The 22,566-nt window shown below is 41.6% G+C and overlaps 1 protein-coding gene across 21 annotated transcripts in view; it reads left to right on the top strand.

Annotated features, from left to right (window-relative positions):
• ZNF711 (zinc finger protein 711) overlaps window positions 1-22,566 on the top strand; it is a 93,952-nt gene that overhangs the window by 47,743 nt on the left and 23,643 nt on the right. For 10 of the 21 annotated variants that reach the window (XM_043493127.1, XM_043493126.1, XM_043493128.1 and 7 more), the window contains 3 exons: window positions 9,420-9,465; window positions 18,360-18,444; window positions 22,150-22,262. The gene's annotated coding sequence lies outside the window, so the exon portion shown is untranslated. Of the gene's footprint in view, window positions 1-9,419; window positions 9,466-12,165; window positions 12,239-16,551; window positions 16,684-18,359; window positions 18,445-20,464; window positions 21,446-22,149; window positions 22,263-22,566 lie in introns of those variants that run through there. The other 11 variants (XM_043493134.1, XM_043493132.1, XM_043493129.1 and 8 more) reach the window with 6 other exon arrangements.

Here is a 22,566-nt window from a genome sequence, read left to right as displayed (position 1 = left end):
CTTTTGGCCCAGGACATTAATGGATAGAGATCAGCACCCGAAAGTGCTGTTAATGGAGACTGCACTCCGTTCCCAGTCCAACCCCGGGTCAATGGACCAAGTACCTCTGCCTCAGTGCGGAGTGCTCCGGCACCATCGTCATGAGCACTGGGGCCGAGTAAGGACAAGAACTCATGGCACCATCCTGGTTCCACTTGTGACTCACATGCTGCACGCAGACACCATTCTCAATCACCAGTGCCACAGAAGAAGAAGAGACCAGAGAGGGGTCATTTGGCCTCTCCTAGGCCCAAGGAGCCAGCCATTGTGAGACCCGAGTTGGGCCACGCTAGTTCTGCTCCACCACCGGTGACTGTCGCGTTGACTCCTGTCCACATGGAAGGGCGGTTGAGTCTGGACCCTCCTCATTTGCCGAGGCCGAGCCAGGAGCTGCACCTGTCTTCGACTCCTGAGGTATTCGAGGCAGCCCAAGAACTGCTCCATCTCACAGCACCGTTCTCACCTGCTAGATGGGGCAGGTTGCCGGCACCGGTTGCTCCCTGTGCACCTTCAAGGGGAAAGCCCACCATGGTGCCCCGCCGATCTCCAACCCCAGCGCGCCACTCCCCAGCACCAGAACAGACCCAGCAGCTACACTGGTCCCCAAGCCCTTGGCGTGAACGGTCAGCACCTAGAAATACTGATCCTTTGTGGTCCTCTTTTTCAGACATGTCGGAGTCGGACTCCTATCGGTTTCATAGGAATAGGAGCAGACAGTCCGCGTCAACATGGGTCCGGCACCCTTACCCGGCACCATGGTCCATGCAATGGCAACCTCTTGCGCAATTGCCCTTTTGGACTCCCTGGTCTTTTCATCAAAGCCAAGGTCAGAACCAAGGGTCGCATTGCAGGGCGATGTTGGTGGCCTTGGCCCTGTTCGTATCCCCTCCAGCACCCTTGGCATCAGCAGGATCTGGGGAAGCCCCATTGCCACCCAGCATCTCCACCCCGATGCCTCTGGCACCAGCACAGCCTGCACCGGCCCCAGGTGTTGGAGACGTCGAGCCGAAACAACAACGATGGCTCTGGCACCAACTGCAATTCTGGTGTTGATGATGGCCTCGGCACTGACGACACTTTCGGCACCAGCGGCAGTGTATGCAGTCCCACCAACGGGCGCAACACCATGTGAGTTGGCACCAGCCCAAGAAATCTAGGTGCTGCGGGACCAGTTGCGTGTGGAAGGAAGGGAGCAGTCACCCCTTACAGGGGTCTCTTCCTTGTCCTCATCAGACGAGGCACTGGTGGGCACAGCTATGGCCCCAGCTCTGGAGGACAGCAGGGTGCTACAGCAATTGCTGCAGCGGGTTGCCCAGGGCCTGGGCATTCAGGCGGAGGAGGTAGTGGAGGACACAGATCCAATTGTAGACATCCTTGCCCCCTCTGGACCTGCACATATTGCCCTACCTCTTATAAAGACCATCTCTGACACCACAAAAGCTTTGTGGCAGATCGCAGCCGCATTGCCCCCTATGGCTAAGTGCAATGAAAGACGCTACTTTATGCTGTCCAGGGGCTACGAGGATTTGTAGCCCTTCCATCTGCCCTTCCAGCCCCCCCTTCCCCATCCCTCTTCAGGGACCCCTCTCACAAGCAACTCCTTATACAGGAGATGCACTCCTTTTGTTAGGGGCAGTGGAAGAGGTTCCTCAGGAACAGAAAGGCAGGGGTTTCTATTCTCGGTATTTCCTAATACCAAAAGCCAAGGGCAGATACTAGACCAGTGAGAACTCAACAAATTTGTGAAGAAGCTCAAGCTCCGCATGGTCTCTGTGGCCTCCATCATCCCTTCATTGGATCCAGGATACTGGTATGCCGCCCTCGACTTGAAGGATGCATACTTTCACATAATAACTCAGTCTCACAGAAAATACCTCAGGTTTGTGGTGAACAACACCCATTGTCAGTTCACAGTCCTCCCATTCGGCCTGTCAGGGTCACCTTGAGTATTCACCAAGTGCGTGGCAGTCGTGGCCGCATTCCTCTGCAGGCGACAGGTACAGGTCGACAACTGGCTGATCAAGGGCCGATCCAGGACTCAAGTAGAGACGCGGATCGCTTCATAAGAGCTTCTTTCGACGAACTGGGCCTGCTACTGAACATGGGGAAGTCAAAGCTGTCCCTAGTTCGGAGGATAGGATTTGTAGGGGCAGTACTGGACTCGACACATGCCAGGACATTCCTTCCAGAAGCGAGATTTCGAGCCCTGAGTGACGTTATTTGAGGTCTCAGACAATTCCACAACACGGAACTGCCTGAAACTTCTTGGACACATGGCAGCTTGTACCTATGTAGTATAGCATTCCAGACTCAGACTGACCTCTTCAGTCATGGCTGACATCAGCGTATCGGCCAGTCAGAGACAGTTTGGACAGGATTGTAACCCTGCCTCGCCTGGTACTCGACTCCCTCCTTTGGTGGCTCGACCTGCACGTAGTATGTGCAGGGGTCCCTTTCATCAGCCATCCCTCTCGCTAGTGACAGACGCATCATAGTTGGGCTGGGGGGCACATTTGGGAGACCTCCGAACACAAGGCTTCTGGTTTCAGGTGGATCTTGCTCTCCACATCAGTGTCAAAGAGTTGAGAGCAGTACGCTTGGCATGCCAGACTTTCCAAGCACATCTAGCAGGGAGATGTGTATCAGTCATGATAGACAACACCAGGGTGATGTTTTATAGCAATAAACGGGGGTGCATGCTCCTCTCCTGTGCCAGGAAGCCCTCATGCTGTGGGACTTCTGTGTAGAACACTCTATACACCTGCAAGCATCTTAACTCCCTGGAGTACAAAACAAATTGGTGGACCATCTCAGCAGGTCGTCCCACGGCCACGAGTGGTTCCTTCGCCCAGACATCATGAACTCAATCTTCCATCAGTGGGGTTTTCCCCAGATAGACCTGTTCAGCCCATGATGCAACAGGAAGTGTCAGCAGTTTTGCTCCTTCCTGAATCACAGCCCAGGCTCCATCGCGGACACATTCCTCTTCCCATGCAGAGGCCGTCTCCTATACGCGTTTCCGCCAATCTCTCTCGTTCATAAGGTGCTCAAGATACGGAGGGAAGAAACGTTGGTGATTCTGATGGCTCCTGCCTGGCCCCGCCAACATTGGTACACATCACTCCTGCAAATGTCACTTTGTCGCTCTTCCTGGATTACTACCTCAGGATCACGGCCATCTCCAACATCCAAACCTAGAGTTGCTGCACCACACAGCGTGGAAGCTCTGTGGCTGAACCCAATGGAGCTCTTCTGCTCAGACTCGGTTAGACAAGTCCTCCTGGGCAGTAGAAAGCCCTACACCAGGTCTACCTACCTTGCTAAATGGAAGAGATTTTCAATCTGGTCGGCGCAGCATCATTCATCCCTGACACTTGCCTCTCGGCCACTTATATTAGACTGTCTCCTCCATCTCAAGCAGCAGAGGCTGTCCATGTCATCGATAAATGTTCACTTGGCCACTGTCTCTGCCTTTCATCCAGGTGCAGAAGGCTGCTCAGTCTTTGCCTACTCTATGGTCAGCCGTTTCCTTAAAGGGCTCAACAGGCTATACCTGCATGTCCGGCAGCCTGTTCTGCTTCGGACCTCAATCTGGTCCTTTCCAGACTCATGGGACCGCCCTTTGAACCTTTTGGCGACATGCTCCCTGCTCCATCTCTCATACAAGGTAGCATTTCTAGTAGCGATAACCTCATCCAGGAGGATGTCTGAGCACAAGGCCCTGACTTCAGAGCCCCCTTACACTGGGTTCCATAGGGACAAGGTCCAGCTGAGATCTCACCCAGCTTTCCTCCTGAAAGTTGTCTCCCAGTTTCACGTCAACCAGGATATCTTCCTGGTATTCTATCCTAAACCACACCCAAGTGGCTGGGAGCAAAGACTTCAACAGCATTCCTGGCGCAGGTTCCCACTCAGGAAATCTGCAGAGCGGTGACATGGTCCTCCATTTGCTCTTTCACCACGCACTATGCAATCGCATAGCAGGCCAGAGACGATGCAACCTTTGGAAGAGTGGTGCTCCAATCCATGGACAACTCCGACCCCACCTCTTGAATTTGAGCTTGTGAGTCACCTGATTGGAATGGACATGAACAAGCACTCGAAGAAAACACGGTTACTAACCTTCTTGTAACTGTTCTTCTTTTGAGATGTGTTATTCATGTCCATTCCCATACCCATCCTCCTACACCTCTGTCAGAGTAGTCGGCAAGAAGGAACTGAGGGGGTGGCGGGTCGTCAGGGCTATATATTGAGCACCATAAAGGTGACACCCGGGGGCGCTCAGGCTGAACTGATGGAGGGTGCTATGGGAAACTCTTCCAGCTACCATGCATGTGCGCGTGCGCACACCTGCTTGGAATGGACATGAACAACACATCTTGAAGAACAACAGTTACGAGAAGGTGAATTTCCGTTTTTTCTTCGAGATGTGCAGTCCTTATCTGTATTCCACTACCTGCCCTCCTTTCCCACTGCTTCGCATAATGACTAGATTTGTGGTAGAGAAGGAATTGGATGGACTTCATCTGAGTAGGGAAGGAAATAGACTTCTAGGATGGAGGCTGGCACAACTACTAGAGAGCTTTAAATTAGGAATTTGGGGGAGATGGTTGGGAGATGTCCAGGTAGTCTCCACGCTAGATTTTAGGATTGAGAGGGAAGAAGATGAAGAAAGAAAGGATATAGCCATGGGTAGGAGAATGTATATAAGGAGCGACAGTAGTGTGGATACCAGGCTAATAGGTTATACTGGATGTAGAATGACTGTGCCTAATAGGGTACAAAATGTGAGTGAGGCCAAAAAGCAAAAATTAAGATGTTTGTACACCAATGCGAGGAGCCTAGGTAACAAAATGGAGGAACTAGAGTACTGGTGCAGGAAGTGAAACCAGATATTATAGGGATAACAGAAACATGGTGGAATAGTAGTCATGACTGGACTACAGGTATTGAAGGGTATGTGCTGTTTAGGAAAGACAGAAATAAAGGTAAAGGTGGTGGAGTAGCATTGTATATCAATGATGAGGTAGCATGTAAAGAAATAAGAAGTGATGCAATGGATAAGACAGAGTCTGTCTGGGCAAAAATTACATTGGGGAAGATAACTAGTAGATCCTCTCCTACGATAGTGCTTGGGGTGTGGTGTAGACTGCCAGGATCTAATTTGGATATGGATAGAGCCCTTTTTAATGTTTTTAATAAAGGAAATACTAATGGAAACTGCGTGATCATGGGAGACTTTAACTTCCCAGATATAGACTGGAGGACTAGTGCTAGTAATAATAATAGGGCTCAGATTTTTCTAGATGCGATAGCTGATGGATTCCTTCATCAAGTAGTTGCTGAACCGACTAGAGGGGTTGCCATTTTAGATTTAATTTTGGTGAGTAGCGAGGACCTCATAGAAGAAATGGTTGTAGTGGATAATCTTGGTTCAAGGGATCATGAGCTAATTCAGTTCAAACTGAACGGAAGGATTAACAAAAATAAATCTGCAACTAGAGTTTTTGATTTCAAAAGGGCTGACTTTCAAAAATTAAGGAAATTAGTTAGGGAAGTGGATTGGACTAAAGAATTTATGGATCTAAAGGTAGAGGAAGCCTGGGATTACTTTAAATCAAAGCTGCAGAAGCTATCAGAAGCCTGTATCCCAAGAAAGGGGAAAAAATTCATAGGAGTTGTAGACCAAGCTGGATGAGCATGCGTCTTAGAGAGGTGATTAAGAAGAAGCAGAAAGCATACAGGGAGTGGAAGATGGGAGGGATCAGCAAGGAAAGCTACCTTATTGAGGTCAGAACATGTAGGGATAAAGTGAGACAGGCGAAAAGTCGAGTAGAGTTGGACCTTGCAAAGGGAATTAAAACCAATAGTAAAAGGTTCTATAGCCATATAAATAAGAAGAAAACTAAGAAAGAAGAAGTGGGGCCGCTAACACTGAGGATGGAGTGGAGGTTAAAGATAATCTAGGCATGGCCCAATATTTAAACAAATACTTTGCCTCAGTCTTTAATAAGGCTAAAGAGGATCTTAGGGATAATGGTAGCATGACAAATGGGAATGAGGATATGGAGGTAGATATTACCATCTCGGAGGTAGAAGTGAAACTCAAACAGCTTAATGGGACTAAATCAGGGGGCCCAGATAATCTTCATCAAAGAATATTAAAGGAATTGGCATCTGAAATTGCAAGCCCATTAGCAAGAATTTTTAATGAATCTGTAAACTCAGGAGTTGTACCGAATGATTGGAGAATTGCTAGCATAGTTCCTATTATTAAGAAAGGAAAAAAAAGTGATCCAGGTAACTACAGGCCAGTTAGTTTGACATCTGTAGTATGCAAGGTCCTGGAAAAAATTTTGAAGGAAAAATTAGTTAAGGACATTGAAGTCAATAGTAAATGGGACAAAATGCAACATGGTTTTACAAAAGGTGGATCGTGCCAAACCAACCTGATCTCCTTCTTTGAGAAAGTAACAGATTTTTTAGATAAAGGAAACACAGTGGATCTAATTTACCTAGATTTCAGTAAGGCGTTTGATTCCATGCCACATGGGGAATTATTAGTTAAATTGGAAAAGATGGGGATCAATATGAACATCAAAAGGATAAGGAATTGGTTAAAGGGGAGACTACAGTGGGTCCTACTGAAAGGCGAACTGTCAGGCTGGAGGGAGGTTACCAGTGGAGTTCCTCAGGGATCAGTTTTGGGATCAATCATATTTAATCTTTTTATTACTGACCTCGGCACAAAAAGTGGGAGTGTGCTAATAAAGTTTGCAGATGATACAAAGCTGGGAGGTATTGCCAATTCAGAGAAGGATCGGGATATTCTACAGGAGGATCTGGATGACCTTGTAAACTGGAGTAATAGTAATAGGATGAAATTTAATAGAAGTGTAAGGTTATGCATTTAGGGATTAATAACAAAAATTTTAGTTATAAGCTGGGGACGCATCAATTAGAAGTAATAGAAGAGGAGAAGGACCTTGGAGTATTAGTTGATCATAGGATGACTATGAGCTGCCAATGTGATATGGCTGTGAAAAAAGCTAATGCGGTTTTGGGATGCCTCAGGAGAGGTATTTCCAGTAGGGATAAGGAGGTTTTAGTACCATTATACAAGGCACTGGTGAGACCTGGAATACTGTGTGCAGTTCTGGTCTCCCATGTTTAAAAAGGATGAATTCAAACTGGAGCAGGTACAGAGAAAGGCTACTGGGATGATCCGAGGAATGGAAAACTTGTTTTATGAAAGGAGATTAAGGAGCTTGGCTTGTTTAGCCTAACTAAAAGAAGGTTGAGGGGAGATATGATTGCTCTCTATAAATATATCAGAGGGATAAATACAGGAGAGGGAGAGGAATTATTTCAGCTCAGCACCAATGTGGACACAAGAACAAATGGGTATAAACTGGCCACCAGGAAGTTTAGACTTGAAATTAGACAAAGGTTTCTAATCATCAAAGGAGTGAAGTTTTGGAATAACCTTTCAAGGGAAGCCGTGGGGGCAAAAGATCTATCTGGCTTTAAGATTCTACTCAATAAGTTTATGGCGGAGATGGTATGATAGGATATTGTGATTTTGGTAATTAATGGATCTTTAAATATTCAGGGTAAATAGGCCTAATCCCCTGAGATGGGATATTAGATGGATGGGATCTGAGTTACCCAGGAAAGAATTTTCTGTAGTATCTGGCTGGTGAATCTTGCCCATATGCTCAAGGTTTAGCTGATCGCCATATTTGGGGTCGGGAAGGAATTTTCCTCCAGGGCAGATTGGAAGAGGCCCTGGTGGTTTTTCGCCTTGTTCTATAGCATGGGGCATGGGTCACTTGAGGGAGGATTCTCTGCTGCTTGAAGTCTTTAAACCACGATTTGAGGACTTCAATAGGTCAGACATAGGTGAGGTTTTTCATAGGAGTGGGTGGGTGAGATTCTGTGGCCTGCGTTGTGCAGGAGGTCGGACTAGATGATCAGAATGGTCCCTTCTGACCTTAGTATCTATGAATCTATGAAACTGGAGAGGTGATCAGTCTGCCCCGTCCCACCCCTTATACCCTCCATTTGGAGCACGAGGAGAGCAGAGACGCAGGTGCAGACCAATTACTTGTAAGAATTCTCCGGTCTTAGGTCAGTGGAGCGCAGGAATACCCACAGTGGAATACAGATAGGGACCAGACATCTTGAAGTACTCCAGTTACAACAAGGCAAATCACTTCCCTTTTCCATTATAACCCTAATTTTGACTCTATTCCTGAGGGGGTTGGGACTCTTCATATGTACTCTTAATCCAGAGGGAAAAATTTGGGGGCAAAAATTTGAAATCAATCTGACAAGCAAATTTTGAATCATGACCCCCTGAAAAATGGAAATGATTTGGGGCAGGGGTGGAGGGAGGAATTGACTCTAGGTCTTATATCAGTCTGTCATTCTGAGGCTGTGTAGTCCTAGGAAAAGTATAGTAGGCATATTCCATAATAAAATGTTTTTGTTAAAGACTGTTGGGGAGACCCAAAAAAGATATGTGATGTTTACAATATATCACTGGTCAAAGGACAGCCAGAGGATTGATGATTGACAGGATCCAGTCACAGCTTTTGCAAGTTGTTTCTTGACTAATTTGAAATCAAGAAGGGACTAGCTGGATAGTTCGAGGGGCTGAAGGTGGTGGAAGTTTTTTCACAACTAGCCTGTTGAGGTAAGGGCCCAGGTCCTCAAAGGCATTAGGTGTTTTATTTCTTTTGGGAATCGGAGTTGGGTATCTTTGAGGATCTAGGCCAAGATGTCTTGCTCGCTAGCCATCACTCCTCAAAGGGCCTGAAAACTTTTTGCGATAGGGGAATTCTGTCCTGTCTCATGCTGGGAGCACCAGACTCAGCTGAATGAAATGGTTGTAGTGGATGTACTTTTAAAGGGGGAATTTTACCACCTTATGATAATTAGTTGGCCATAATTAGGGTATTTTTAAGTATTGGCTACTTTGGAGCAAGGCTATCCAACTGGATGGAACAGTGATCTGCCCCATTATGTTCAGTGTTGTGTAAATTGTTGAGATTAAAGTTAATGTCTTAAACCTTTTAAAAGTTATTTTACCAGGTGTAATAGTATATATTTTAAGTATATTCTAAGCCTTTAAAATTATTTTATTAGGTATTATATGTATGTACAGGTTCAGCTGCAGCTATTATGTGATCAATATCCTATGTCCTAAACAATCTTTTCTGGCCTGAATACAATTCTTCCTAAATATTTATTTATGCTTTATAATATCCTCTCCTGTATAATCTAGGCTCCCACTATTTGTAGATGGGATAAAAAACAGCAGTTGAGAAGCAAAGTAACTAAATTAAAGTTACATCTAATTATTATTTATTTAACAGGGAGAATTCAAAGGAAGGAACAGAGCTTATTTCCTGGGATTCTGAGGTGAGATTCCATATACGGTATACTGATGCTCAGTTGTCTTAACTATAAGATTATTACAGCTAAAAAGGGAATCACCAATCTTGTCCTATCGTCTTATGATTAAGTGAACAACATAGCTTTTTCTTTAACTATTGAAGTGTGTTTGCATGAGAGAGAGAGACAGAGCACAAGAGCAAATTGAAATAGTCAAAATAGAGCAGCAAAAGTGTTGAGTATAGTTCCTGGGTTCCTCACTAGAAAGGAATGGGTGCAGTCTTCTGATTAGCTAGAGGTATAAGAAAGTATCTCTTTTTGTGTGACTTAAATACTTTTGCAAAAATAAAATATGAAGTATCTAAAAACTGTCAAAATGTGATGAAGCAAATAGTTTGCAATCTAACAGGCTCTTATGTTCTCAGTGCCTTAAATTTCTACTTCGGAGTAGAACAGTGACCCCTAGTAGGAGATGTTAAAATACTATGTTAAAGTAAACAAACAAAACCTCTGTATCAAAATGTCAGAAGTAGGCAATGGTTTATTACTTTAGCTGAAACATTACATAGCTAATAAAACTTTCAGTTGTTTAAATTTCTGCACCGATTGTAATGTTCACTTGCAAATACACACTCCATGATTCATAATGTATGTGGCCATTTTGCCACAGTGAGCATATCATTAATTGCATTTAACACAGTGCAGTTTAAAAATACCAAAAACAGATTATTGATCTTTATCAAAACATTGACACAATTACAATAACTAATTTAGGGTTTTATATAGTCAGTGTCATCTACCAAAAATTAGATTTAAAGTATGGGATTTTGATGGACAGAAAATTGAGAGGACAGATATTCTGCTCATCAGTTTAGAGAGCTGAGTTTTGCATCTCAAGCTAATCCCCAAATCTCTTTATTTTAAATGTCTTGCAATTTCAGCACTTTCTTCATGTGTTAAAGTTTAAAAAATAAAGCATAACACCATTTTTTGTAGTGGGAAACCATTCAGTCCTTCATATATTATATACAAGCAATTTTCCCCTTGGCAGGTCAACATTAAAGAACCCTCAGCGATCATCCTTAGTTATTCTTTCTCCCAGCGGCAGCTGGGCTAGTGGTGGGGTCTGTCAGTAATACTTGCTGCAGAAATAGTAAGGCTGGAGCAGGTAGCCACTTAAGTTATTGTGGGGGAGTGTATCCAGACTTTTTTATGAATATGCTTGTCAGGGTTCCCTCCCCACTCTGAACTCTGGGGTACAGATGTGGGGACCCACATGAAAGACCCCGTAAGCTTATTTCTACCAGCTTAGGTTAAAACTTCCCCAAGGCACAAATCCTTTCTTTGTCCTTGGACAGTATTGCTGCCACCACCAAGTGATTTAGACAAACATCCAGGGAAAAGGACCACTTGGAGTTCCTATTTCCCTAAAATATCCCCCCAAGCCCCTTCACCCCCTCTTTCCTGGGGAGGCTTTGGAATAATATACCAACCAATAGGTTAACCAAGTGAGCACAGACCAGACCCTTGGGTTTTTAGGACACTAAAAACCAATCAGGTTCTTAAAAGAAGAACTTTACTAAGAAAAAAGTAAAAGAAGCACCTCTGTAAAATCAGGCTGGAATGTAATTTTACAGGGTAATAAAAAGATTTAAAACACAGAGGATTCCCCTCTCTCAACTTCAAAGTTACAAAAAACAGGAATAAACCTCCCTCTTAGCATAGGGAAAATTCAGAAGCAAACAAAACAAAAGATAATTAAGCGCATTTCCTTGCTATTACTTACCATTTTTGTAATCTTTTAGATGCTTATTTCAGGTAGGGTTTTAGGAGATATTTTTTTCCTGCCCTGGTCCCTCTCTGTCCTGGAGAGAACACCAAAGAGAACACAAACAAAAACCTCCCCCCATAGATTTGAAAGGATCTTCTTCCCTTGTTGGTCTTCAGGTGCCAACCCGGTTATTTGAGCTTCTTAACCCCTTACAGGTAAAGGAGGGATTTTATGCTACCCTTAGCTGTATGGTTATGACAGTGCTTTACAAGGTAAGTTTTAATTTCATCATCTGGATGTACTTTTACATTTAGACCAACCGTTTATTTTCTACATATGCCCATAATAAGGTGCATAAACAGTGCCAAACATTGTATGATCTGCAGTACTGCATATAGACTGTAATGGGATATCTGCATCAAATAAATTTGCCTGATGGCAGAAAGTATGCCATACAGCATATCTTCAGAAAAGTAAAACGTTTCATAATAGCTTAAATGAAATAAGAAGTGGCAGGACAAATTTCTAGTTACAGAAAATGAAATCAGAACTAGAATTTAACAAATAATGAACATTCCATGTATATATTGCATTGTGACTAGGTAGCAATGAAGAGAAAGTTCTAAAACTGTTTTTGTTAAAGCCAACAAAATTTTAAAACATGGTTAATGAACACATTTTTCAGCAAGAGAGCTTACCTCAGGAGAGAGTGGTTCTAAATGTTATCAGATTATTTTATTTGCAAATTGAGTTCCTACTGACTATGAAATGCAAATATTAGAATGGGGTGGTGGGCTGGTAGGGTAGGTGCTGACTGTGATACTCCTTTGTGTGCGGGCTCTCATATGAGGCAAGGGTGGTGGATGGAGAAATTAAGGTGTGGTGCTTAGACCCATGGGTGGAGGAAGCTTCTCCTGAGATGATGGCTTGGTGACTCTACTTTCTCCTATTTCTAGGTTAATTTTTTAAAAGTTGGGGCTTTGCTTTCCCTGTACCTGTTGGTGGCTGACTTATTCCTGGCTGTGCCTGGTAAAAGGAAATCTGTTTAGAAGCAGGCTTGTGCAACTCTATCTGACCGATAAATGTGTTATCTAGATTCTTTGTCCTCACAGTATTCTGATCAATATACAGGGTGTGGTCAGATTTCCATTATATGAGAAACCAAGCTACTGAACATTTCATTGCTTTAAAAAAAAAAACAAACAAAACCCTAATACTAAAAATAAGGGGTTGGAGCATGTCCACTTTAGCTGAACCAGGATTTTAGAAACCAGGAGACAATTTTTATTTTAATGTGAGCACGTTAATATTGTCATCTGACCTCCCAGGCTCACAGCCCTCTTCCCTCACCTCCACAGGCAGACTCTGTCATTGCCCAACTCTGGCCAGCAGAGCACACGGTGCTGCTGCTCTCCCAGCGCTTTCCTCCACCAACTCCCTGCCATCTGCTATCTTCATAAATGATCTGGAGGATGGTGTGGATTGCACTCTCAGCAAATTTGCGGATGATACTAAACTGGGAGGAGTGGTAGATACGCTGGAGGGGAGGGATAGGATACAGAAGGACCTAGACAAATTGGAGGATTGGGCCAAAAGAAATCTAATGAGGTTCAATAAGGATAAATGCAGGGTCCTGCACTTAGGATGGAAGAATCCAATGCACCGCTACAGACTAGGGACCGAATGGCTCGGCAGCAGTTCTGCGGAAAAGGACCTAGGGGTGACAGTGGACGAGAAGCTGGATATGAGTCAGCAGTGTGCCCTTGTTGCCAAGAAGGCCAATGGCATTTTGGGTTGTATAAGTAGGGGCATAGCGAGCAGATCGAGGGACGTGATCGTTCCCCTCTATTCGACACTGGTGAGGCCTCATCTGGAGTACTGTGTCCAGTTTTGGGCCCCACACTACAGGAAGGATGTGGATAAATTGGAAAGAGTACAACGAAGGGCAACAAAAATGATTAGGGGTCTAGAGCACATGACTTATGAGGAGAGGCTGAGGGAGCTGGGATTGTTTAGTCTGCAGAAGAGAAGAATGAGGGGGGATTTGATAGCTGCTTTCAACTACCTGAAAGGGGGTTTCAAAGAGGATGGCTCTAGACTGTTCTCAATGGTAGCAGATGACAGAACGAGGAGTAATGGTCTCAAGTTGCAATGGGGGAGGTTTAGATTGGATATTAGGAAAAACTTTTTCACTAAGAGGGTGGTGAAACACTGGAATGCGTTACCTAGGGAGGTGGTAGAATCTCCTTCCTTAGAGGTTTTTAAGGTCAGGCTTGACAAAGCCCTGGCTGGGATGATTTAACTGGGACTTGGTCCTGCTTTGAGCAGGGGGTTGGACTAGATGACCTTCTGGGGTCCCTTCCAACCCTGATATTCTATGATTCTATGATTCTATGATCTGGCTGTGAATGGACATGGGAGCAGCTTCTGGCTCCTCCGAGTTGCTTGTTGGATGCGCGGACATTCTCACAGAGCAGCGAAGATTGGGGACACAGAGGGGACCCCCAAGCCCAGTAGAGCAGGGACAGAGGGAGACAGGCACAGACCTGGGGGAGGACGGGAAGTAAATGGAAGGACCACTTGGAGAAGAGTAGGAAGGAGCCAGGAGAGAATAGGCTCCTAGGGTGGGTGGGAATCCTGCAGATTAAGGGAACAGAGTGGGATTCTGGAGGGAAGACAGGGACTGCTGGAGTTGAGCTAGGAGGATGGGTGTGGGGTGTGGTAGGGCTACAAAAGAAAAATTAACTCTGAAGATAAAGGACCAAGCCGAAAGAAAACACAGAAAAGAGAAAAGCCCAAGAGCTCACTTTCTCTCTAAATTCATTTATGGAAATGAAGATGCCAAAGTATTCCAGAAATTACATGGACAGATTGCTTCTGTAGGATGAGATGGGGGCATTGGCAGACCAAGTTGTGAATGGGGGTGAACAGAGCAACCCCACAGTTCACTGTATGGAAAGGAAATACACTGCTTTTGTTTGCTGCTTATTTTTACTCTGCTGATTGTGGGCATTCTGGATATTTGTATGTAACCTTTGTGTACTACTTGAGAGTTTAATTGTTTTGGCTGGGGTTAGTGTGCGCACTTTTTGCTTGTCCAAAAAAATGGTCAGCTGTTCGACTTAGTCCAGAATTCCAAGCAAGTACCAGGTGGGCGTTCACTATTTTGGGCATAAACATTTTGCTATAAATTGTTTTAAAATGCAGGATCCATGTTGTTACTCCTAATAGAAGTACTATTCATTAAACATCTTTATCTTTCAAGAAACAAAAATAAAGAAGAATAGCTTTCTTTAAAAAAACACAAAAAGGAGTTGTGAACAGTTTGATTAGCAAGGGTACATGGATAATGTGCAATCCAGGCATGTCAAAAAGTTCTTGGTGATATACAGTATTTATGCTTTCTGCTAATTCAAGAATTGCAGATGGTATTCTTAAACTGTCAGTGAGTATCACACAACAAATATGGTGATGTTTTTCTAAGCAAATTTGATATGACACTATCCAAAGTAGCACACTGTGTCAAGTGAGCTCTGCTGTAAAGCTGTACTCTGTCCTGTGTCATAACACTAAAATGATGCAAGTCTTATTGGCCACATATATGCTGCTTATATGCCTGTTAATAATATGTTTGCTCATGCAAGAAAGGAAACTTATAAATACGCAGATGGGGTTGCTTTAAAATGTCAGACTTTTTTATTGCACTTTATTGATTAAATGATGTAAATTTAAAAGCTACAGGCACATAAAAAATAAGTAATTTATGTTTATATCATAGGTTTTGTAGGCTGTTAACTATATTCAGAGAACCTTAATATTACATGATCAATGAAATGTCGAATACTATAATCAAAGGTGTAAAGAGCCACAGTAGAAAAGACAAAAGTCCATATTCCTGTTTCCCATGCTCATGGTATTTGAACAATGGCTTGAGTACTTCCTACATCTTTTACTGTTAACAATATTGGCATATGGCCAATACACAACAAAGTTTTATGTCTTAATAGAAGACACTCCTCGTAAGTAAGACAATAGCCAGTATCTCTGCTTCAGTAAACAGCATATACAAACATGGTATTTTGCCACCAAAACTATGAAATTTTGTTTAAATAAATTTTTGTTTCATAAATTTTAAATGATGTAAATAAGGGAAAAACTAGAAGCTTGGTGGTATGATCATTTTTCTTGGCCATGTACTGTAATTTAAAATGGGCTTCATAATATAAAGTTAAATCTGGAAAATTATTATCCCAGTATTGCATCTAAACATTTGTGATCTTTTTTAATAAACTCCACAGCTATAGAATTAACGAAAAAGTTAAATAAGGGAAAAATGCCTTTTTTGGCAAAAGAACATAAATTTATTTTTAATATGTACTTCCTTTTCTCTACTGTTGTTTCCTGTACATGGATAAAATACATATTAGCTGTTTTAAAATTCATGTTTATTTTTACAGAACTATTTTTATTAAAACAACTTTGAGTGAATTATATGTATTTAAAATACACAGTGCTTAGTTATCAGTGGGGCTGTCAGTTAACTCACACGATTAATTCAATCACGATTAATCACACTGTTAAGCAATAGACTACCAATTGAAATTTATTAAATATTTTTGGATGCTTGTCTACATTTTCAAATAAATTTAATTACAACACAGAATACAAAGTCTACAGTGCTCACTTTATATTATTTTTTTATTACAAATATTTGCACTCTAAACAAAAGAAATAGTATTTTTCAATTCACCTCACACAAGTACTGCCACTTTCAGATCTGTTATTGAGTGACCAGAGAGATTGAAGTGTTCTCCACTGGTTTTTGAATGTAATGATTCTTGATGTCAGATTAGTGTCCATTTACTCTTTTGCGTAGAGACTGTCCGGTTTGGCCAATGTACATGACAGAGGGGCATTGCTGGCACAGATCACATTGGTAGATGTGCAGGTGAATGAGCCCTTGATGGTGTGGCTGATGTGATTAGGTCCTATGATGGTGTCCCTTGAATAGATATGTGGACAGAGTTGGCACTGGGGTCTTTAGCAAGGTTTGGTTCCTGGGTTGGTAGTTGTGTAGTTGCTGGTATTTGCTTCAGGTTGGGGGGCTGTCTGTAAGCGAGGACTGGCCTGTCTCCCAAGGTCTGTGAGAGTAAGGGATCGTCCTTCAGGATAGGTTGTAGAACCTTGATGATGCGCTGGAGAGGTTTTAGATGGAGGCTTTAGGAGATGGCTAGTGGCGTTCTGTTACTTTCTTTGTTGGGCCTGTCTTGTAGTAGGTGACTTCTTGGTACCCTTCTGGCTCTGTCAATCTGTTTCTTCACTTCACCAGGTGGGTACTGCAGTTTTAAGAACCCTTGATAGAGATTCTGTAGGTGTTTGTCTTTGTCTGAGGGATCAAATGCACTTTAACTTAGAGGTTGGCTGTAGACAGTAGATCATGTGATACAGTCTGGATGAAAGCTGGCGACACATAGGTAAGTATAGCAGTCACTAGGTTTCCGGTATAGGGTGGTGTTCATGTGACCATCGCTTATTAGCACTGTAGGGTCTAGAAAGTGGACGGGTGTGGACTGGTCAAGACTGAGGTTGGTGGTAGGGTGGAAATCATTGAAATCCTGAAATTCCTCAACAGCCTCCATGGGTCCAGATGATGAAGGTGTCATCAGTGTAGTGCAAGTAAAAGGGGACAAAAGCTGAGGAAGCATTGTTCTAAGTCAGCCATAAAAGTGTAGGCATACTGAGGGGTCATGCGGGTATGCGGGTACCCATAGTAGTCCTGCTGACTTGAAAGTATAAATTGTCCCCAAATCTGAAACAGTTGTGGGTGAGGGCAAAGTCACAAAGTTCAACCACCAGGTTTGCCGTGATGGTATCGAGGATGCTATTCCTGATGGCTTGTAGTCCATCTTTGTGTGGAATGTTAGTGTAGAGGGCTTCTACATCCATAGTGGCTAGGATGATAATTGATTTATCTTGTTAGACTGACCTCACACTTGGTAAAGCAACCCCCGTCCTTTCATGTATTTATACCTGCTCCTGTATTTTCACTCCATGCATCTGATGAAGTGGGTTCTAACCCACAAAAGCTTATGCCCAAATAAATTTGTTAAGAGTCCTTGTGGCACCTTGGAGACTCATTATTTTTGCTGATACAGACTAACATGGCTACCACTCTAAAACCTGTTCATGATAAAGAGATTTCACTACAATTCCTGTATTAGGTGAATTGAAAAATACTATTTCTTTTGTTTTTTACAGTGCAAATATTTGTAATAAAAAATAAAGTGAGCACTGTACACTTTGTATTCTGTTGTAATTGAAATCTATATACTTGAAAATGTAGAAAACATTCAAAAATATTTACATAAATGGTATTCTATTATTGTTTAACTGCGTGATTAATCGTGATTAATTTTTTTAATCACTTGACAGCTCTAAAAAGAAAAGGAGTACTTGTGGCACCTTAGAGACTAACAAATTTATTAGAGCATAAGCTTTTATGAGCTGTAGCTCACTTGTAGCTCACGAAAGCTTATGCTCTAACAAATTTATTAGATCATAAGCTTTCGTGAGCTACAGCTCACAAAAGCTTATGCTCTAATAAATTTGTTAGTCTCTAAGGTGCCACAAGTACTCCTTTTCTTTTTCCGAATACAGACTAACACGGCTGCTACTCTGAAACTTGACAGCCCTAGTTATGCCTCAGTTATTGGACAGTCTCATTATTCATTTTTAAAATAAAAATACATATAAAACTATAGTAACATAATGAAGAGTGTTAATAAAAACAAGGGCATTCAGAGAATGATACATTTTTATCTGTTGCTCTGTCTCTTGTGGATTCTGTACTATAAATAAGTGTGGCTGCATATTTGCAGAGACTTCTGCAAATAAAGAATAAATAAAGATTAAGGAAAGTTTCTTTCTTTAACTTTGAATTTTTTAATACTATCAATTAGTTGGATGGGAGTTTCTTTAACCTCTGAATTATTTTTACATTTCTGCTGTTTGTATCACTGTGGGGAAGAGCATTCAAATAGATCACAGATTGGCTTTTGTAAACCTGAAAGACTTTTAAAAGTTATTGCTATAAGTCAACACCTCATATTCAATAGAGAATTTTAGTAATTTTGCATGTTTATTTTTAAAGGTGCTTCCTCTCTGCATGAAGTATTCAACAGAGGAGTGTTGCAAAAGTCTTGATGTACTATGGAGCCTCCAAAATCATTTTTACTGTAAGTTTTGAATATTTTCTGTTCACTCTCTTGCACTATTTGCTGTGTTGTCTACAAGTATTTGGTCTATTTATGCTAACTTGGCAATCTTTTGAGAATTGTTTTGTTCAGTAGTTTTTAAAGGTTCCATTCCTATAGCATCTGGGCACAGTTTATATAGATAAAAACAATACCATACAATAGCTTCTCCAAAATGAGGAAAATATACTTTGAATATATAACAGTGAACCCAGTAGCAGCAGTAGTCTATGAGGAGATTCCAAAGACAGCGTTAATGGAACGCTTTGCTTCTCTGTGGTCACTTTTGGGCTCAGGCATGTATGTTGTAGGACTGAATTTCAGGGGTGAAGTTCTGCTAGTAGGAATGCCCTGTACCTGCAGACTTTACCCTAGAGATTTGATGGCCTAAGCTTTCCTTCCAAATGCTTTTATCTTAGGCACTGTGGGAAGAAGGAATGCCGCTGACCACCAGGAGTCAGGAAGGCAAATTTCTTTCTGTATAGCAATGCAGGGTTGGATACATGCATAATCACTGTGTCAAGCTTCAGCTATTGAGTAGTGCTGGAGGCAGGATAGCAGAGCAGACAAACTTATTCCTAGAGCTTTTAAAATTATTTTAGCATAAAATAAACTGGCAGTAAATCATGGTTTTAAGAACTTTTTATCCATAGACCACTGACACCACTCATTTAGTAAATCAGTCATATCCTCCCATCCAGTGTTAGGGGGTTAATGATGATCCCCCTTTGAGAGGGCTTTTGGAGTCAGCAAAAGGAGCCTACTGATCATAAATAGGTGGCACAGTACCTTAAGGTGGGTGGTTCTGACCAGCCAAGATTTACTGCTTTTGTGGATGAATTGCATATGGTTACACTACTCTGGGCAAACAGACACCTGTGATAGGATCATTTGAATTACTTTCATGAGAAATGTGGCCCTTAATTATTACAACTGCAAGTCAATAAATCCTACATGCTTTAAAATGTAGAATACACATTTCTCTTTAGAGATAGCTAGCTGTACATACAGTGCTCTCATATTTGTATACACAGATTTTATATTTATAATATATATATATAATATATATATATATATATATATATATAAAAAACCCCAGAGATGCAAATACATACCCATAGCAATCTTTTGTATCTAGAGATACACTGTGGATGTCTACAGTGCTAGATGTAGATAGAGATCTCTGGCTGTAGCTGGCTATCTGGCTTGCTGAAGCCACAGATATCTGTAGCTCTCTGTAGGCATAGACTAAGAGATATTAGATATTTGTACATAGCTATAACCATAGCGATATAGCTACAATCTGTATAGATACATGTAGACTGTAGCTATATCGCTATGGTTATAGCTATGTACAGAGATTTAGCTACAGATCCAGCAGTCTAATGATAACTCAGTCACAAGGGCATACTTCGTACAAAATTATCATAGCCCAATAAATACATTGGACAGTCTGTACCCTTTTTTATGTGATTCCTTCCCCCCCAAAAGCATTCTTCCTTTATGTGCACTGCCTGTTGAATTGCTTCCAAGGTAGTTGAGCTAGAGGGAGACAAGACTAAGATGATGCCAGCAAAGATAGTTAGCCATACCTGTTTTTAAAATGAAGGTTTTTTTTTCCCTCAAGTCAAAGCTCCCCAGAGGTGGTGTTTGTTTTTTAAAAAAAGCAGCCATTTTATTCAGTCTTTTCATTTTACTAAGCCTATGATACTGGCTGTTTTGCTTTACTTAAAGTAAAAAACAGGAGACTGTTTTATGCCATGGCCATTAGGCAGACTACATTTTGACAAAAACAATTTCCCACGTTTTCATGTGAAAATCTTCTAGCATCACCATTTACTCTGTAAATTCCTTTACTTTTGGCAGGGAAGGAGCCCTGTGAATGTCATGTTTGCATAGTAACTAAATGAGAATTATTTTAAAATGGTGTAAAGTGCAGTCAGCCATAAGAAATTGGGGCTTTAATATATCCATTAGGAATAAGGTGACATCTAATTTTCAGGAGTTTGAGCCCAGGGTCTGATCCTACTCCCTGTTAAGATAAGTGACAAAATGCCCATTGGGTTCAGAAGGGCATAAACAAGCCCCTAAATAGGAAAGTTGCCGTAGAATGAAGGAAATATTTGAGTTCTGGCCAATTAAAGTTTCAGTGAGTCTGAAGTTGCGATATCATAGACAAACTGCCCATTGACATTACCTGAGTAAGGATGGATAGATGAGTCCCTACTGAACATTTGAATGGAAGTTGCCTTCAATGTTTTTGAGAAATTTTTGCCCCCCATGAGAGTCTAATTGTTTTGTGACTTTGGGGTGGAAAACAGACTAACTGTTTTTCTCAAAATATTGATAATTTCTTTGGTGGTGCAAAGGGCCATAAACCAGCAGCAGTGTGGAGCACTATAGAGCAAGCTCTCTCCCCTAAGTGCCCTTCAGTGAACTCCTGAGATCCTGCATAAAGGATTTGGGGTCTAGTAACAGTGTTAAATAAAATGCAGCATCAAGTAGCCTAGCCGTTTAGATAAATTAATGCATCTAAGAATTAAAAGATAGGCCTTAGATGTTTTTCTAAAGCAGATAGACGCACAGCTGTAAGGTTTTGTTAACAGAAAATTAAACTTGCACATTATATTTTATTAATAGACAAAGAATGTTTATTTCCCAGTTATTACCCATAGGTCACAAGTGCTCTCACCAACATATATATTGTATCTGTATGGATATAAAATGGACTCCAGGGTGCCTATAACTAAAATATAGAAAAACCCATTACAAAAGCCAGCACCCATTAAGTACTGTAGAACCATTAATTCCTCTCCTCCCAGTATCTTCTCTATATTTTTTTTTCAAACCCCACCACATTGCTTCAACTTACTACTTTTTCTATTTTTACCAAAGACATTGGGACACATTGTGTGGTCCTAATCAAGTGGGAATTTTGCTCCATTAACAGAATATAGCCCAAGATCTATTTTCATTCTACTTTTCCCCAATATAAAAAATGGATATGCTACATTCTTGAAATTTTGATTTACAAGTAAATTTCAAGAATCTTAAACTATGCCTAGTACAGATAGTCACAGCTGTTTTTCAGTTATAAAGGTTCAGTCAAAAACTTATTCATATGATCTCTAATGCACTTTTTAAAAAACTTAGTTGTCTTAAATTTAAAAGTTTAGAAGATTTTGCCAGATTATAGATGTTGTTTTTCATAAACTGTATCTGCTAAATTAGCACTCACTTATGGCCCAATATTGAGGAGATGGATGGAGGGGAGTTTATCTTGCATGGAGTTACTCCCAAGTTAATGTACAGAATGCTGTAAATGTTTTCAGAGAGGTAACTTTTACTTTTACATTTTTTTTAAAAAAAAAAAAAGCACACAAAAAATGGCATGAGAAATTCTAAACTTCACTGATTAAATTTCCATTAGGGGCTGAACTTATCTTTTCTCATCTGTCCATACTGAGATCAAATGCCAAGTGCAGGAGTGGAACCAATGTAATAAATTAACACTTTACAAGATTTTCTAGCAGTAGAAACTGGTACCACTATTTTAGGTGTATCAAAATTATGAGCACCACCCTTTCAAGAAATGCTGATGTGCAGACATGCGTGTCAAACTTTACCAACTAATTTGTAATTGATGTAATTTTGCCTCTACTGTTCACGATTATTACTCTTCACCAGGCATGCAGACTAAATCTAAGTGGGGTTTTTGGTCCTCTCCTTAGTAATGCAGCAAGGAATGGAAAAATACCCCTTTACTCAATGTGGTCTGGAAGGACTGAACTTCCTAAATGGTATGGCTTGTTGCTTTTCATCTCCATAGAGAATGTAGCATCTGGGATTTAACTGCATGTAACGCTAGTATTGTGTGTTATGACGCAGTGGTGGTAATGGGCAGACTATGAAAAATGCATGTTCTTTGTCAGATAGAAGTTAATTTCTTGCTTTGAGTAAGGCCAGCTATTGCTTTTTACAATCCATTATTTCCCACTGCATGTCTTTAACACATACACCTTTGACTAGGGTTCAGGGAAAGGCCTCGTTCTAAATATTAGACAACCTTTTAATGATGAAAACAGAAGAAGGTTAAAGCCATGA

The sequence above is a fragment of the Dermochelys coriacea genome, chromosome 9, assembly GCF_009764565.3.
Source record: "Dermochelys coriacea isolate rDerCor1 chromosome 9, rDerCor1.pri.v4, whole genome shotgun sequence".
Taxonomy (NCBI): Eukaryota; Metazoa; Chordata; order Testudines; family Dermochelyidae; genus Dermochelys; species Dermochelys coriacea.
The sequence above is the reverse complement of the archived record's forward strand: the minus strand, read 5'-3'. Positions and strand labels throughout refer to the sequence as shown.